Genomic DNA, 19673 nt, shown 5'->3' with positions numbered 1-19673 from the left:
CGGTGGCTGTGCCAGTGTTTTGATACAGACTCTAGATTGTCTGACAGCATAAAGCATGTGGTGCTGCACAGTGTAAGGTAGGTGTGCGTGTGTGTGTGTGTGTGTGTGTGTGTGTGTGCATGTGTGTGTGCGTCTGTCTCCTTCACAGTATCTCTCCCTTCTGTCCTGCTGTGTGTGATGAGGCACCTGCAGAGAGGGAGAGGGAGAGTGATGGGTCGATACTGATCCCTCCTCCTCTGCTCTCTTTAAGGCCTTGACAGTGTAGACTTTACCAGAAATCATCAACCGTATATACATTTTTCATTTCCTTCTTTAGTTCACTTTGTTGCATCACGCTTTTTTTTTTTTTTATTTTACCCAAGAAAAATTGATGTAGCAGGTTTATTCTTCTCCAGCATTCAGCTACTTCACGTACACACAGTGACTCACACTCATTGGATCATTTTCCACTGGTGGCCACTGGGAGTGCTGTTCCAATTTAAGATTCAGTGCCTTGCTCAATGGCATTTTGGTTGCTGAGGGGGGAGAGAGTGTTATTTATTCATTTTCTCATGTGTTCTTGGGATTCAGCTGACACCCCCCTCACTTAATAGTTATTTATTTTTGTACTTTTTCTTAGCCTAGTCATAATTGAAAATGAATTATCCTGATAGGCAAAGGGCAAATTTAGTACAAACACCTGTTATCATTATAACCACACTCTTTACTTAACTTTTCAAAGCAATAATACAAAATGATTTAACAAACAAAATCAGTATACAGTATATCAGTATATGAAACATAGAAAGGAGTGAAAAGGTCTGCACCTCAATTCATTTTATTTTGCCTATAAAAAAAAGAAAAGAAAAAAAGAAACTCAAACACTTTCAGGGTTTCTGCAGGCCAACAGTGAGTCGTGAGGTGTGGAACAGGATCCTGGATTGTGACGGGGGTTTTTGACAAGCCTGGACATATAACGTTTCCTTTCTTGCTTCCTTTACTGCTTCTTGTACTCCTACAACCTTAAAGACCAAACATGAGGCTGAAGTACCAAGCGAGGGAAAACCCTCACTGGTTTTTTTTTAGGTTTGTCTGTCACAACCTTTGTCATTTTTTTTTTACAAGGATATGATAGAAATTAAAGGAGATGCTACATTTGTCACCGATGAAATGCTCATGTTTTGTGATTTTCTTTGTGTGGTGAAAAAAAAAAAAACAGTTTGGCAGAGGGCACAAGTAATCTTGAACCCTGGCCTCATTGATGTGTATGTGGCACAGTGGGGTCAATCTGTGTGTGTGTGTGTGTGTGTGTGTATGTGTGTGTGTGTGTGTGTGTGTGCGTGCGTGCGTGTGTGTGTGTGCGTGTGTGGCAGTTTCAGGTCAGTGCCACGGAAACCTGAAATTGAGAGATGGTTGGCTTAACCCCTTACCCCCTGACACACACATGCACACACAGACACACACACACACACACACACACACACACACACACACACACACACACGTGTACATGTGTACATCAGTGCAGTCTAATCGGTGGCCCCTGGCGATTTGTCCTCTCAGCTTGAAGCCCTGTCATTCCTCCCTGCTCTCCTCACAATTACAGCCCTGAACTGAACTAGAAAATCTGCTCCAATCTTGCAATTAGTCCCGAGGCCACTGGCTGTGTGTGTGTGTGTGTGTGTGTGTGTGCTCTTTGTACAACAGTCCTTGTGAGGACCAAATGCACAGAGCCAGAAGATGATGTAGACTAAATGATGATTTTTTTTTTCAATCCTATAGGAATCATAGGTGCTATATGCATCATTTCTAACATTAATGTATCAATTTAATGTGTTTTTTGGGTATAATTAATCTAAACAATTGAGACCATACTGCAGATGACTGGTAGTCTCTATCATACCAGTGATTTTGCTAGTGCCGGTCTGAATTTCTCAAGTGCCTTTTCCCACTCCGCGTTTTCAGTTAAGGCATCACAGGAATGGAAGTCAGTTCCAGCTCATACTAGAGAACGTGGCACTTACCATTCCTTCACAGGGCAGCTTAAAATATGGCTTCTGAATAATCAGCCGTGTGTACATCAGTGTTGCAGCTGCTGCTTCTGCCGGCATCTTAAAAACTGTCTTGTCCTGCTTGCTTGTCTCTAGGATGTGCCTCTATCTCAGTCAGTGCGTGCCATTGTCCATTCTATATACGGTGTACGCCGTGCTTTCATGTCATATATGTGCTTTTATCGTAGGTGTGTTTGTTCTGCTATCGTCTAATATTGTGTGCGCTCTGCTTTAGTATCTCATGCATGCTATATTTACATGTACAGTGTTTGGTCTGCTTGCCAGTATCCGCTCGTTGGGCCTTTTATGTGTCATCGTATCACTTGAGTTACTTCTCTGTAACATTTTAATTTTTGTAATTTCCGGTTGCCTTTTAAAGTTCTGGTCAGGGACGGCAGATGAAAACCAGCCTCTCTGACTCACTTACAGTTTAACAGGTGACTGGCGTGTTTTGTTGCTTTAAGATGATAAGCATGGTAGCAGTGATTTTTCTCCTTTCGCCTTTCACAGCTTGCACCGTCAGCCTTTGCCAGAAACCCTGAAAACTTTATATTGCATTTGACTCTGCCTGAAAACCTGATATTTCTAACTTCCAAGTAGGAAAAATAACTTGAAATGTATCAACTCGAAATTCCTACTTTTGAACTTTGGAGAGATTTTTTCAGCGTTTTCCATCACAATTTGACATCGTTTTTACATGATCATTCACATTGTCAGCATTAATAATAATATGATTTCTTTAATATTGTGGGCTTGTAGAAATACTGTTTGATTTTCATCATCTTATGTTTTTACACCAATCTTCATATCAATACAATAGTTTCTCTATGAAATTTACAAAGTAAAAAAGTTGTTTCTAAAGTTTGTTGTTGACATCAGCAAGTTTGTTAGCATTATCAAACGTCTATGTTTTCCCCGTCTTGTAGCTTGAAAACACACATGCACTTATGCGTTCTTGACTGACCTCCAAAATCCAACAATCAAAAGCATTATTTCTCTTTGCACTGGAAGAGCAGTGCCCACTTCCTGTTTTGTGCCATAAAGCAACTCGGTAGATTTCTCGCACAATCCAGCCCAGCAGCTCACGATGTCAGATGCATCTTCCTATTGATAGTTTCATGGTTAATATGATTATGATTTAATGGATTTAAAATACTGCACGCAGCAGCTTTAATGTAAGTAAATGGAAAGTCCTCACAAGTGAAGTAAATTCAGCTGTTTGTGTGTGTACGTGTGCGCGTGAGTGGCGGAGCGGTGGCAGGGAAAGAGAGGACCGCCGTGTCGTTAGGGTGGGATGTGGTGGTGTGTGCGTTGGAGGGTGGGGTAGGGTGGGGTGGGGTGGGGGGTGCGGTGGTGTGGCGTGGCCAGGGGGAAGGCAGGCCTGACTGGGCAGCGACAGAGACGCTTAGTGCCGCCTGGCTTCCTCCTAAAGACTCGGCCTCCTTTCTCCCCGCGGCTCCCTCTGCTCTCTCCGCCACTTTCTCCTTCATTTTCTTCTCCCTCCCTTTTGTCCTCTTCCTCCTTCACCCTCCACTTCCTCCCTCCCTCTCTCTCTCTCTCTCCCTCTCTCTCTCTCTCTCTCTCTCTCTCTGTCTTTTTCTTGCTCCATTCCTCTATTTCTCTCACTTCCCTCATTTTTTTTCTTCCCCGTCTGGGCCATTACAGACACTCAGCAGTGGGCTTAGAGGCGGGGGTTGGTGGTTGGGTGGTGGTGGTGGTGGTGATGGTGGTGTGTGTGTGAATTTGTGTGTGTGTGTGTGTGGGGGTAACAGGACAAAAGGCCCGAGATGCAGTGGTCCGGTGAGAGTGGCCAGCTTTGAAAAGAAGCCGGCCGGTTTTAATGCAGTGAGTGGACGGACAGGCCGGCGGATAGACAGACAGAGCGGACTCAGTCCTTTATCCTCGTCCTTTCGCTGATGCCTGTTTCGGTCCAAAAAGCACATCATCCGTCTTGTGTGCCCTTCCCTGTACGCCTGATGTTTTATCAAGCACATTAAGACGTGATGGAGGGATAGGAGGGAGGGAGGGGAATATAGCTGACGGCAAGACACTTAGAGGCTGACGGAGAAAACTTTTCCGCTCCCAAAGTGGAGGAGAGGCGAACATGTGGACCGGATGGCAGATTGTGCATGTGCATTTCTGTTTGTTTTATTGTGCATTTGTACATTATTAGACATTAGTGTTAGCTGTCTCGAGGGTTAATGTTCAGGGGGGAATATAGAGCATTGAAGTTGTGCGCATCACTTTCAGAGAGCTGTGCCTTTGCAGTGAAGAGCGTGTCATGTTGAAATGGGTTACAGAGACAAAAGGTTGTACAGTGTCTGTGGTAAAATCGTCTTTCAAGCCGCAGTTAAAATGCAGCCTCGGCCATCGTGTACACAGCCGGCCTTCACAATAAATCCACTTACAGTATGCAAACTTGCATCTTGCATCATAATGCCGTTGTCTGTTGGAAACCCAGTGCTTTTCACTTTGTTGGCTTGTTTTTGTTTTGTTGTTGTTAAAATCGATAAAACTAAAGGAAAATAATTTTACAAATCCATAACTCTTTGTGACACTAATCCCAAATTGCTTACTTTCTCCTTCATTATGATTAAAGAAAGTGGCATCAAGGACAAACAGCACTTTCTTCAAAAGCCCCAATAGTAAACAGATGAGCTGAATGGATTTACTGTCCAAGTCCCATCTTTTATCAACCTAATTCTCTGACCAATTATGGCAGTTTTATTTGGCGGTATTATTTCACTCAGATTGGGGGGCCTCAAATGATATTTTCTGCCTACATTTATTTACTTGTGTTGGCTGTCTCTTTGTTGTGGGTGGTGTAGGAGTATTATTATGGATTTGGCTCAAAGAGCTTAGCTGGTCTGCGATTCTGATATCAGCTAGGCTTTGATCAAGCGCAACAAGCTACAAATCCACTTTAATCAGAGGAGCGTTAGTTTACTGACGAGGAGACTTCACAGCAGCCGCATCTCCAGAATTCTTCTGAGAATGCACACGCAGATTTATCAGCAGTTTCGGGCACATTTTTATGCTAACAAACTTCAGACATGGACAGAAAAGACAAAACATGCCATTACAGAATCATTTGTTGTCTTACAGCTCTGTTTTTATGCTCAGTTGTCATATTTATGTGGTAATCCACAACATCCAGGTTTTTCTTCATTTTGTCTCCATCTTGGCTGCTAAGCGCTCATCACTGTGGTGTGTCTGCACTGCACTTTCCTGTCGATCCAACAGTGTGAGCAGGACTGTGACATTGTTCTCCTTGGTTTTTCTGTTGATGGGGTTTGGGTTTCTGAAGGTGGCACTCTTTTCTTCATCTGTTACAGTGGCTATCACTACTCATGATAACTACCCATCTTTATGCCAAAAGATGAAGCTATGAAACACGCTTTAAAAATCACATCACTTCCTGTGCAGCAGAGGATTTTTTTTTTTTTTTTTTTCGCCAGAAAGACCGAACAGCAAAAGTGTAAAAGCTTTCAGGAACTGGATATAAGGGGAATCATTACTGTGTAATATTGGTAATGGGAAATAAAAAAAAAAACAAAAAAAAAACTGACATTTGCTTAGTTGAAAATGCCATGGATTATTACTTCATCAGACATTTGTAGAAGGAATGGGCAATATGAACAAACAAAATGAAATATTACAATATCTTTGACCAAATACGTCAATTTTAATATTGCGACAACATATTAGGGATGACGTTTGGTGCTTTTATAGGTTATTTACACAAGAGATATTTTGATAGACATTAATTTGTAATGTGGATATGATATACCTCGTCTCTTATCATAATATCCATATAATATTGATACATCATCCAGCCAGTGCATGAGATAGACATTTGTCTTCTCCCTGTGGACTGTCAGCATGTTGCTGCTGCTGTGTGAAATCTTCTGCTGAGTCCATTTCATGACCTTAGGCCCCTTCAAACCAATTGAAACCCGACTGAATGATGTTGAAATGCATGACTACCTCTTAAAGAAACGTATGCGTTTTGCCGTAATCTTGTAATTTCAAAACTGATTCATGTTTGGTGTTGTTGGACTGAGGCAGTGTGTTTGCAAAGCGCAGACCTCGGTGTGTGTGCACACGTGAGCAAGCTCGTGGACTGACCATCAAACAAAGAGTTTATAAGAGATGAGAGAGGATGGTTTTATTGCACAACAATAGGTTTATAAGGCTTAAACTGATCTGTAGCATACCTACAGCCAAGCATACACACACACACACACACACACACACACACACACACATGCAAGCATGCACATGGATGCAAACACAGAAACCTCCGCACTGGCCAATGAGCCCATGAGTAGCCAACCTCCCTCTGTCCCTCACCACACACACACACACACACACACACACACACATATATACACACACACCACACACACACATTACAGCCAAATCCAGCTAACCTTCTTCTAAGTCTAGCCAAGTCCATCACATACACACACACACCCACACACACACACATTCAAACTGCCCAACATCCAAAACCCAATGACACCCAGGCCAATTCCCCATTTAACATGGACACACACACACACACACACACACATACACACTCACACACACGACATGACCACACAGCTTAGCCCCCCAGTAAGACCCATGGACCAGACCACATAGCTCTGTGTGTGTGGTGTGTCTCTATATGTGTGTGTGTGTGTGTGTGTGTGTGTGTGTGTGTGTTCATGGCGGTCAGTACTGAGGCTGTTTCCTGCGGTTGGGGAGTGCGGGTGGAGGGATGGGAGAAGCAGAGAGAGAGAAAGAGGATTAGAGTGATATGGAGACAAAGAACAACAATAGTTTGTCACATTTTGTCAGAGAGGATTTTATGGAAAAGCTGATTTGGAGTCTGCCACCAACAAACAATGATCGGAAATATGGGATTTATTACTAAATCAGTTTGAGAATTTGCATGAAGTTTAACAACGCCTAAGTGTGTGTGATGTTTTCTACATGTGTATGTGCAATCAGACAAACTAGATGAGCATCTTCATGGAAGTAAATTTCAGTATAAAGCCCAGCAGCTGAGTTTTAAATATTTTTTCTTTATGTTTGTAGAAACTGTGCTGGGGTTTCATCCATGTTGCATGCTAAATGACATGAACAAATTACTGTTACTGTGTGGTTAAAGGGACATTTCACAAGTTTTTGGTCCACTGTCTATCAGTCTGTTGTGGGCGGTATGTGTGTAAAACACAAGTATAACTTAATGATTCCTCCTGTGCCTCCTGTAAAAAACAAAATTTCTACATCATTTAGAAGATGCAGAAGAAATCTTGCAGAGCCACCGCACCTTGGTGAGACCCATTCACAAATCCAGAGAAGGGGTACATCAGCTTTGTGTGTGGAAATGTGGGAAGGGATCAAGCATTTCTGAAAAACCATGCAATACATGGATACCACGAAGCACATGCATAAAAAAGCCAGTGTGTATTGTTTTTTGGACAGTATTATGCCAATATGAAAAATGCATGCTTACACTGGGGAAACTTACAGTTGTCACAAAATGCAGGCTTTTCCAGCAGTGAAAGTAGGCCTACTCTTTGGACATAATATATTCATCATTACATTACAACAGTTTCCATGACCATGTCTTCAGCACTTAAAGTTGTTGACACATCCTTTTCAAGAACAATTGTTTTCTACTGTCTCAACAGGATGCAGCAAGAATGGACACGAGCTATTAACTCATTAATCCTTCAGACATAATGCAGCATCAGCATCCTCATGCAGTTTTCTAGTGTTTATAAGCACGTGATTGCATGATTCAAAAGGAACATTTGATGGAACATTGCCAATTTTTCCCCAGCATTCATCACTCATTGATGAATATCTCATTCATCATACATTTTGCTTTACTGTTTAGTGTGTTTATTTATGCATCACCAGGCCTCCCTTAAGAACCGTGCTGAGATTCACCACTGTAAATTCAGTTTTAACTGTGCCATGGTGCCATGGTTATTATGCAAAGCTAATTTATACCATCCAGCTATGAGGTAGTGTTAATGATAAGATCAGCTAATGATCAGAAAAGGGCAACAACCATCAGCATGAAGATAAATCACTTTGACTTTTGGGAAAGCATCCCCACCCCCACCCCCCATTTAAAGACTTCATCTTCATTTAACTCAAGTTAGTTTGATACTTCGTATGATGTTTACTATGCATTTATAGTCAAAACAGAGATTAGAAGTACATAACTTGTGCAGCGTCGAAGCATTTATTAAAGCTGCAAAAGTGCAAAAATAGACAGCACAGCATAATGACAGTAGGTGAACATTGACTGGCGGCACCTGTGGACATGTAGAACAGGCAATAGTGCCTCGATGCAGCCTTGCATCAGCTGCCTGAATAGTTAGGTGGTTCTAGTGTTTTTATTTTGGTTATGTTTGTGCCGCTTTGGAAGCCCTTTTTGCTGTTTGTTTTTAAGGTGGATACCATGAATTCACTTCATTAAGCGATAAAGTGTGTTACAAAACAAAGTTGGGATGGATTTACCATCCACTACATCCCTCACCTCTGCTAAATAAACAAAATGATTACCAGACTCAGGTGAAATTGCAGCCCCTCGGTGATAAATTGATCAAATAGCGATTTGCCCAAACATTTAACAGATTCCTTAAGCCAGTAGTTCTCTATTTTCTCTCAATTTCCCATCGCTCCAGTGTCGTAGCCATATTCAAACTGCTTTCATCCAGTTTAGTGAAAATGTCTAGCGAACAGCAGGCAGCGGGCTCTTTCAGACACAGGCGACGTGACGGGGGAAACAGCAGGATCAGTTGGATGTGAATGAAATGATTTAACATTTCAGAGTCGGCCTCGCCCCCAGGGAATGGAACGATATGGGCTCCTAATTGACACCAGGTCAACTGCCTCTCTCTCTTGCACACACGCACACGCACACACATGCACACACACACTGACTCTATCTCAACTGTCTCTCTCTCTCTCTCTCTCACACACACACACACACACACACACACACGCGGTCTCTCTCCAGCAGCCAGACCAGTCCAGTACAGGCCGGTGCAGGACAAAGGCCTGTGCTGTCTGACTATAATGATGGATGACCACAAGTCTCTCTCCACATCATTTTTATGGGGATTTCACAGAAGTCAGACCGTTCCCAGGCTGAGCTACAAGTCAATGGCCTTCTATGAAGCCTCCCTGATATCTCCAAACCAACACGTTTCTGCATCCTTAAAGAAATGAGAAAAGTTTTATGATTTTATTAAGCCTCTAAATCCGCCATTCACGGAGGAGCCATAAATGGCAGCGGAACGTGATTAGCAAGGGAGTGGAATGTTTTATTAGTTTTGGTATTCGCTGATCGACAGAAGGCCTAGTGGTTGTTTTTGTTCACTTTGGGACTGTCAGGCCAACGTCTTACACAGCAGTTGTCGTGTGAAAGCGTGCGTTTTGTTCTTTTTACTGGAATTGCTATGATACCTTTTGTGGTGTGAAGTCTGAAGACCTTGCCAAACCAGTGAAACCCATTTAAACCCTTTTAGTGTCATTTCAAACGTGCATGGCTGCCAGTCAGGAGATAAAGCCGATTTGTTTTTCCTAATTCGAGATCCATTGTGGGTTTCTTTTTAAGATCTTGTTGATGCTCGTGCATTTTTGACATTGCAAAATGGGTTTTTAATAGGTTACCCACAGGCCATGAAATGTCAGCACATTGTTCACATTGTTTTTAACATGTTTTTCTTTAATCTGGGGAAACTTACTAGCTCTTTTCCAATTCTTTAACACTCACACAATTACATTCACACTGGGACCAGGTCTCCATCAAGTCCATGAGACAAGTCATGGAATATCATGAACTTTTTGTTGGCCTCAAGTTAAAAAAAATCCATTGTATTAACTTCACTTCCTCTGTGTAATGAAACAAAATAATAAACATTAACAAGACCCCTGAATCTGAAGTGGGTTTAAGATTTTGGTCAAAACAGATTGTGTTATATTTATATAGATAATGGAAATCCATCATCATAGTCATGGAAAAGTCAGAAACATTAAGATTGAGTGGTAGCTCCAACAGGGGTCAGTGTTTTACTCAAGGGCACCTTTACAGTGATTATTGTTGGACTGGAGAGCATTGCTTACTCACTTTATCTTTCCATACCGGTCCTTTTCGCATTTGTACCACTGATTTCAAGCAAATTCATAAGCGACCCTGTAAATATCCAGTTCAAGTAAGTGACACAAAAACTCCAGCACTGCAGTTGGTTCGCAGCAGTGACATATCACTGACAACTCTCCTACCGGGAGCCTTCACCTGCACCATTTTGCATCCCCAAACAAAATGAACCTGGCCGGAGCAAACCGACTGCAGATGGGACCGATGACATCGAGAGAAAGGAGTGCAGGTGTCAGAGGTGGTGCCGCCAGATGATCAGCTCCCCTCCCTGACATTTTCCAACCTTCGTATTTACAACACAGAGAGAGCAAACACGTCCCGTGCAGCTTGACGGCGACACGGCGACATCTAATCAGATGCCGGAGGAGACGATGGTGTCAGAGCTAAGAGAAAACACACTGATTCCCTACCGGCTGTATTGTCACTAAACGCCGCTTCTCTCTATGGACTGTAAATGATTTAATTTGAGCGCCAGATGTGGCGTTCAGATTCTACTAGGGTGGAGAGAGACAGAGCAAGAGAAAGAGAGAGAGAATGAGGAAATGACAGGAAGGGAAGAAGCAGCTTGGCAGACCGACAAGCCAGCAGCAGCCCAGGCACTTGACAGAGCTCTCAAACACTGTGATTGTGTGTGTGTGTGTATGTGTGTGTGTGTGTGTGTGTGTGTGTGTGTGTGTGTTTCCGTTTGTGTATCACGACAGCTGAATGAAAATCAATCTGCTTCTACATCTGCCATCTTGAGTGTCGGGAAGCGCAGATGGGCCTTCCCTGTCACACTGTGCTATCTGGCAGCCGACCAAGTCAGGTCCTTCCTTTGCTGCCTCCTCTCGTCTCCTCTCTTCTCCTCTCGTCTCCTCTACTCTCCAATCCTCTCCTCTCCTCTGTCGTCCTCTCTCCTAATCAGATGCCATAGGCTCTGAAGAGGAGGAGAAGTTTTTTTTTTTTTTTTTTCCTGGGGTTTGACGTCTCCAAGTCACCCTGACAGCAGATGTTTGAGGCCTTTCGAAGCCGCAATCTGGGCTCTAATCACCCTCATTGATGGCTCGGAGGGCCCCTGTCGCAGCGCTGAATGGCAAATTAAAGCATTTTTAGATAACGTCGGTAATTGGCTAAATCGTTTATAAGCCCGGAGATCACACTTATAATCTGTAGCCTCACATGACGGATCTTGAAACTGAGACAGATCTTGTCCTGCGTGTAGTGTGTGTTTTGTAGCTTGCATCTGTGTGAGTGTGAGTGTGTGTGTGTGTGTTTCAGTGGGTGCACGGCACAGCTCCTCGCCTCTCCATTCTGTATGTTTTCTCTCCCAATGCGTTACAGTGTGTTTGATGCTTAATGATTTGCCCATCAGATTAAGCAGCGCTAATCGTTCCTCCGCTGCAGTTTGTCTTGGTGTCAGGCTTCCCCTCTCTTCTCTCTCCTCACTCCTCTCTCATCTCCCGAGCCCATCTCATCTCTGGCATTAACTCCATTAGCTTGGTAATTGGCTCTTTAAGCAGCGGCCACAGACTCCGAAGGCCACTTAATGTCCGTCTCCTTCCCTCCCCTCTCCTCTATGCTCCCCAGTCGATCATCTACCTTCCTCGGTAAATAGCATTAACTAGTCCCCCATAGAAATCTGAGGCCATATTAGTGTTATCCTCCCCTCTCAGCCTATTGCCAGGCTTATGAGTCCCGATCGTCGGAGATGATATGGCTAAGTGGATATTTTCCCCTCACATCACTCCAAAATGGGGCTCCAAATAACCCCAACTGTCGCAGATGAATATGTAAATTCTGCATATGGAGATCTCCCTCTATTTTTAACCCGAGCAGAGAAACTAAATCTGTATTTCAAAGATCTGGAGCTGGAAATTCGGCTCATCATCACAGCCGGTCCCCCCTCGGCATAGGCCCCCGCTTTTCATTTCCTTATAGAAGATAAAATAAAATGTGAAGGTATTTCTCTCTGCAGACTGCGGCAGTGGCGGCAGCAGCTGTCTCTCCAATAGTTTTTAGCTGCAGTTTTACATCAAAAACACAAACTCCTCAGGTTACAGGCATCTCAGTGCTTTGTTGTTTTACTTCATCTGTTGCTAAAGAGAGAGGTCAGTTGCTCATACAGGTGCATTCAGAATCGGAAATACTTCATTGATCCCCAAGGGGAAATTGGGTTCCAATAGAGCTTTCAGGATGTCTTGTACCTTAGTAAAATTGTATCTTAATAGTTTCAATGAAATACACCAACCAAATGAATCCACCTATTCTAGAAGGAGACAGGCTAAAAAAAAAAGAGGTTTCAAAACCTTGAGACAGTTGAGAGGTAGGCTGTGCAAAATGTGGTGCAGCTCAACATAAGATCACGATAGAGCTGAGTGGTATATTGATATTATATTGATCTGAAGCTTGATATTGTCGTATTTTGGATATTTTCATATGGTATGGGATAAATATTCTTTTGGTTTTAAAGGCTGCATTTTTTTCTGATCTTATTAGACAGCTCTAGTTGGTATATTATTTGCCTCTACCTACATGGTCATAATATTGTCATTAAAGACCTTATGAAAGTCATCTCTACAGTATCATCACAATATTGATATTGAGGTATTCGATCAAAAATATCTTGATGTTTGATTTTGAGAATATACTTAAATGACTGCACTATTGATGATGATTTGCATGTTTTTTGTTACAATAAATTCAATGACAGCAACAAGAATTTTCACCAAATGATTTCATTATTGATGATGATGATTTGCACCATTTGTTTTTTTTTTTTTTTGTTACAAGAAATTCAGTAACATGAATAAGAATTTTCACTAGTAATCATTTTTTAGTAATAGATGCATGAAACTGCAGATAATGCATTTTGATTCTTGTTGCTGATGCATGGACCTGCATATGTAGTCAGTATTGATGTAATGCATTTGGACCCACGTGTTGCTTAGTTTAGGTTTTAAACTTTGCCAATCCCACTCTCTAAAATCCAAGCATCGACTCTACCCATGAGTGATTCATCATTACAGATACATCCTGCATGGTGGAGCTTTGTTTAAACCCACAGAACTTTATTTCAAATTACAGTGAAGATCCCAGGTAAGTCCTGCTGAGGTACAGGTAGGCCTAAATGTGTATAAAAGGATGCACAAGACATCGAAATATTTTCTGTTTGTTGTAATGCTGCAGCCATAATGCACCAGCATCTTGGCTTTGAATAGTTGAATACTTACACTCCGTAAGCATGATGTAACTTCAGTGAAGCAGTGCAACCAGCAGATACAGATACACAGGACATTGTATCACAATATGAAAAAAAAAATGTTTTTTCCAACTTTGAAAGTACATGAGGGGAAGTTTAAGGAAAAATCAAGTTAAAGGGGTTAAGAATTCACATCCTCACATCCGATAAAGTTTTTTTTGTTTTGACAAATGACCTCCAGACAGCTTCAGGATTTCCACAGCGACGGCAACGCGGCCTCGATGACAAACAAACACACATCAGTCGCCCGCCTGTTCGACACCAAAGCGACCTGGCAGAAACACACACACTCACACACACACAAACACTGCACCAGCTTGTTGTTCATGCACTCTGATGATACTCTAATCCTCGCCAGCTTTTTCAGATCCCTCGGTCTCTGCGCGGTTCCACGTATGTGTGTTTAGAAAAGCTCTTTTATCTACACTGTGTGTGTGCGTCTGTGTGTTTGCGTTTGTGTGTGTGTATGTGTATGTGTGTGTTTGAAACCTTGGTGTCTCATCTGAAGGATTACAGAAACAGAGTAATTATGTGGCGATAGAGAAGCTGTTGGTCTGAAATGATAGCTGCTGCCGCCCAAACCCCCCCCGCAAAACACACACACACACACACACACACACACACACATCCCGCCCCAAGAGAGAGACAAATCAATCAATAACCTGCTGATTTATTTCACATCCTTATCGTCTAATTTAATTGCTGTGTCTTTTGTATCTGAGGAGGAGGGGGAAGGAGGGGAGGTAAATACGTGGAGGGATGTTGCAGAAGAGGAAAGAGCAAGCAGCAAGTTTGTGTTGTTTTCTGTGCTCTCGGATTTTTATTTTTTAATTATTTTTGTTGTTGTCGTCGTCATGCAGTTTTGTGAGGAGGCGTTTTCGCTGCCGTCAGCCAGCGCGAGACAGCGTTGTTCAACAGCCTCCAGACTGTATTTGCTGCTGCAACGCTGCCTCCGCGGGCTCACAACTGATAACTCAAGAAGAGGCAAACACACACACACACGCATACACACACACACACAAGAGAGAGAGTGAGCGAGGAGAAATGCTTCCACAAATTATCAGAACGAAAAAAATTTAATTAGCAATATAAATGCCAGGCGGAGCACATTATGTGCAATTGTCTTGCTATCTTTCCAGAAATTAGTCTTTTAAAATGAATTTGCTGTATTAATCATCTCCTGAAATATTTTTTGATCACTGAATTAATAGTTTTGCGTTGGGGTGCCGTGTTTTTTTTAGGTATTCATTGACATAGGTGATTGCCTCTTAATTACGACAGCGTCCTCCTCCTATCCGCGCTTATTAATTCCTGTGTTGTGGCGTCGCCGCAGCCCGCTGCCTGGCCCTGTATCTACTAATTACTTCTCTAATTGAATTTGCTCTCTGTTGCCAGGCTGTTTTTTTTAAGTGGCTGTTTGTTGCCGGGCCTCATTGTATCTTTGTGTGACAGCTAGCTGCTCGCTGCCGTGCTGACGGGAACAGGATGCAATCTCTCTCTCTCTCTCTCTGTCTCTGCCTAGGTCTCTCGCCTGCTCTGTCTTTCTCTCTCTCTCTCTCTCCTTATTCATGCCTGTCCCCCTGTATCATTACCTATACCTCCCAGACCTATGTAGTGTTTCCAGTGGAATTGAAGGAGGGAAATTAATTAATGAGTCGGTGAAACAATTACACCCCCCACCCCACCCCTCATCCACCCCCCACCCCCCCACCCCCACCCACAGCTGCCCGCCGCCCCGCTGTTGTTGGTTCAAGCCTCTGTAGGATTGTTGTGACTGAGAGCCCGCCACTCTTCAACCAACAATTCAAGATGGCATGTCTCTGGCAGGATGATAAATAGCGTACAGGCGAGGTATTTAGCTCCTTTTCCATCCTTGTACAGCCGTGTTCTGCCACATGGATTACGCTGCATCTTCTGTTCAAGAATCCAAGTGTTGTGTGTCATGCATCATTTTAAGTCAAATTGCCAAACAAGTTGTGTGATCACGACTGACAAGTTAGGCTAGACAATATATCAATGTTATATCAGTATCCTGGTGTGAGACCTCTGGAATTTTGGATTGAAATATCATGTGTGTGTTGTGACACTAAAGGGATACCATTTCCTGAGTTTATTAAACTGTTACAGCTGTGCTTTTATTTGTCTCTACCTGCTTGGTCACATTACTAATGATGTCATGGCTCTGTGTTTTTGGACTTTATGTTTGGACACTGTTTGCTCTCTCTTTCTCTCAGTGTTTCCTTTGGTTTTTGTTCGTTTTCTCAGTGTTTCCTTTTGTTTTTGGTGTGGTGGTTTCCTGTGCCCTCTCTGTGTCCGTCTCGTTTGCCCAGCCCAGCCTCCCACACCTGCCCTGAGTCACTTATTAGTTCTGATTGTTCTGTTCCCTCCCCGGTGTTTCCTTCAGCCGGTCCTCTGTTTTCCCCTGTCTTGTGTTCCAGCCCCTTCCCCAGGTGTGTCTTGTTTCCTTGTTAATATCTAATGTATTTAATTATTGTTTTCACTTCTGTCTTTGGCGGTTCATTGTGTGAGTTCTTTCCATGCGCATGTCATTCCTGTGTTTTCTGCGCCTGTGATCCTCGTCTTTCGGTCTTTCTAGCATTAGTTAATAAATATTTACATGCTTGAGTGCAGCCTGCCTCTGCTCCTGGGTTTGGGTCAACTTACTTGCCTGCACTGATTGTTTTATTATCAAAAAGGTCTTGTGTCTAAATGTCTTTTGAAAAAAAAAAAAAAACAGCTGTCATCCTAGCAGTATGGTTATTGAGGTTTTTGGTCAAAGATATATCCTGATCATATTCCATTTTGTCCATATCTCCCAGTTTCCAGCCACAAAACGTCTTTAAAAAAGTAGATAAATTCCTCCAGTGTGGACAACAAAAATTGACTCCTTGCCAAGACTTTTCTTGAATCAAGCCTAATTTTTGTGACACTGTTGCAGTAATCCACTTTGTTTCAATATAATCAACGTGTATTTAACCAAAAAGTGAAGCTGCATTTGAGATTATCTCATCTCATTTAAAATTTTTTTCATCTTTTTTTTCTTTAATTGTTTCTCCTCTCAGTTGTGTTGTATGGCAGACCCAGATGTAGTTTTAAAAATTTATGGAAAAGTCATGCAATTTTAAATCAGGGTTGGGGCGGTGACCTTGAAGCATTATGTCCCTTCACTTTCTGAGCTAATGTGATCACAAGAAGTCTGGGAAGACTGACATACCATGCTGTGACGCAGTGGCATCTCTCTAATGGAAGAAAAAGTCTCTCTCTTTTTTTAAAGCTGATCCTTAAGGATTCACATCCACAGATGAGTTAAACTATTGCTTTCTGATTAAGGCTCTTTAATTGTGATCCAGTGACACCAGCAGTACAGCTGCTTTACTTCTCTCTGAATTTCAGGTACAGGCAGTAATGAAAGTGCACTTCCTCTGGCATGAGGCAGTGAAGGCCGTTGCATCTCTGCCGTCCTTGGAGGAGGCCTGTTGATTGAATGGAGAGACAAGGCTTTTATAGTCACATGTGCACTGGTGTTCCTATCTGCGAAATCAACAACACGCACAGCTGTGTGAAGCCTCGCTCTGCTCATGTATAAGCTTTTAGTTCTGAATTTAAATGTTTTTGTTAATGGCATTTCTGCCTCAGTATTAAGTGGAAAGTATTGCATTTCTATCAGGTAAATATCAGGATTCCGTTTAATCCAGGAATGTTGGGAATATGGCATAATTTAGAGAGAGAGAGAGAGAGAGAGAGGTGTGTTTCATAGACGAGAGGTGAAAGAATTTGATACATGAATTTTAATACTGTTGGATGGTTTTCAGCCCAGTTGTAGCAAAAATAAGACTGTTTACGTCTTTAGAAAAACAAAATCTGACAAGCCAGGAGGGAAGATGACATTTTGGTCATGGCATCACTCTGATGTAGTTATCGAAAGTTGTTGAGAGGTCATGCATTTTTAAATCAGACACAATATGACCAAAGGAATTCTGGGTAGGCTGAAACCCTGCGCTCTGTCGCTGACATTCATGTTCACATATCAAATAAGGAAGGACTAGCAGCGGGAATTACTGGTTAAGCTGCAACGGCAATACTATCACAATATTTTACCTCTGATAATGACAGTATCATGATACGTGATATGCATTATGTTGTAAGATAATCAGCTACGATACATCACTATATACTGTATGTGTGTGTGTGTGTGTGTGTGCTACATGTGTGCTACATGAACATGGCAGAACCGAACAGTTCCAGTTAAAATACCTAAAGGCAGGGAACAAATATGTCACATAGAAACTCATATATGCATCAGTGTAAATATCACTACTTGGCAAAAGTGTATTGATAATGTATCACAAGAGGAAGTATTGCGGTGTATTGATGATTCGATATTACGTCACTGTGCAGCATGTAAGCCCAAGCCGATGCCACGTCTGGAAACTGTCCCAGCTGATAAAGTGAGTAATGGGTTTGCCATCCTTCTGTTTATGAGCTAGTTGAACAGGTTGTTACCATGCAGCCAAGTGTGGGGATTGTTGATTATTTGTTATATTGGTTTATGTAAATCTATTTTTGGGTGTGGCATTAATGTTAACATCATGCCGTTACTGTTAGCTAAAGCTCAGGTTTATGATAAGCTACATGCTAGGATGTAAAGTCTGATGTGAAGTTTTGTTACGTAGTGGGATCTCAGTCCTGTCAAAGTTCAAAGCATCAGTATAGGGGGGTTTTTAGTGGGATATTTTTAAGCTTGTCCCACTGACTTCAACGTGAATGGCACCTATGTAAATTTGGAATGCTGTCGCTATGATAATTTACTTTCTTCCTTTCATCTTTGACATATATACAGTAAGCATATACTGCAACTTAGCTAGCTATACAGACCTCAAAAACATTCAAGTCTTGAAAGTCAGGCACATGTTAAAGAAATTGTTCTACTACTATCCAATAAAATAAATAATGTAAGGCTACTTGGCTTGCTAGATAATGTTAGAGACTGAAGTGTTAATCGACATGGCTTATTACACAGTAGACTACATACCATCAAAGAAGCACTGCTGACACAACAGTATGTTTTATTATGAAGGGTCAGTTTGTTCTGTTTTTACCTTTATAAAATAATGTAGCTGTATATCGCTGAACACACATCCATATTAAAGCAACTGATGTAAAATAATCTTAGAAAAAACACAGAAACACTGTCCCCTCATACCATCATCGCAACTCATTTGCATGATAAGAGGATTATGGGGGATTCATGTTGCGGCAAAGGTGTACAAAATGTAAAATGAAAGCTCAAATATCATAACCTTAATACTTTTGATTAACTGAATACTGATCAGCGAAGACCAGAGCTGATTTGCGCCAAATGACATGTTTGACCACATCAGGGTGAAGTTTGCAAAGTGCCCAGCTACAGAGGAGGATGTGTGTCACTTCCTGTCTCCTGGGCTGAATTTAGCTCTTGAAATCACGGCGTGGTTGGATTAAAAAAAAAAAAAGAGGACATTATCACATGCATCAGAGGGCTTCTGGGCCTCTTTCTGCTCCTTCATTAGACACCAGCTCTCCATCCCCTATCTCAGCACATCCTCTAAACCTTCCTCTGTGGCATTATCTCTCTTTCTCCCTCCTCTAGTTATTTCCTTACTCTTCCTCGAAGATAAAGATTGAGATCTAACTTTATTGATCGTTGTAGGGCGAAGGGTCATCGGAACTGGAGAGAAACAGAAATGTAATCACAAAAAGAGCAATAAGACCGAACTGACAAAATAGTGGAAATAAGTTTATTTTATTGAAAAGTTAAGTGAATTTTAAAGTTGAACATAAGGTTCTCATCTAACAAAGATATTGTTTCTAAAAAAAAAAAAAAGTAACTTGGTACATTTTACTCAGTTTATTTTGAATGAGCTACTTCTTACTTTCATTTAGGCAGGCATTCATACTTTAGCTTCTACTTAAGTAAAGTAACAGTACCTCTACTTGAGTATTTCCACCACTCCTCTTTACATACATCCCAACTCTCTCCATCCATCCTCACTCTCCCCCTACCCCCCTGCCTCTCTCCTCCTTCTCCTCCGTCCCACTGACTGTCACCCTTTCCTCCCTCCATCCCTCCCCAGGCTCTCACTAGCAGTTTGTCTTTGTGAAAACTTTCTTTCTCTCTCCTCTCTCCTCTCTCTATATCGATCTCTCTCCCTCTCCATCCATCTCTCATGCCCCTCCCCTCCCTCTCTATTGATCC

General features: G+C 42.1%; 1 long non-coding RNA gene across 1 annotated transcript in view; it reads left to right on the top strand.

Annotated features, from left to right (window-relative positions):
* Positions 1-19673, top strand: part of LOC115358097 (uncharacterized) — a 90996-nt gene that overhangs the window by 332 nt on the left and 70991 nt on the right. The window lies entirely within an intron of this gene.

This window comes from Myripristis murdjan, chromosome 4, assembly GCF_902150065.1.
Source record: "Myripristis murdjan chromosome 4, fMyrMur1.1, whole genome shotgun sequence".
NCBI classification, from domain to species: Eukaryota; Metazoa; Chordata; class Actinopteri; order Holocentriformes; family Holocentridae; genus Myripristis; species Myripristis murdjan.
The sequence above is the reverse complement of the archived record's forward strand: the minus strand, read 5'-3'. Positions and strand labels throughout refer to the sequence as shown.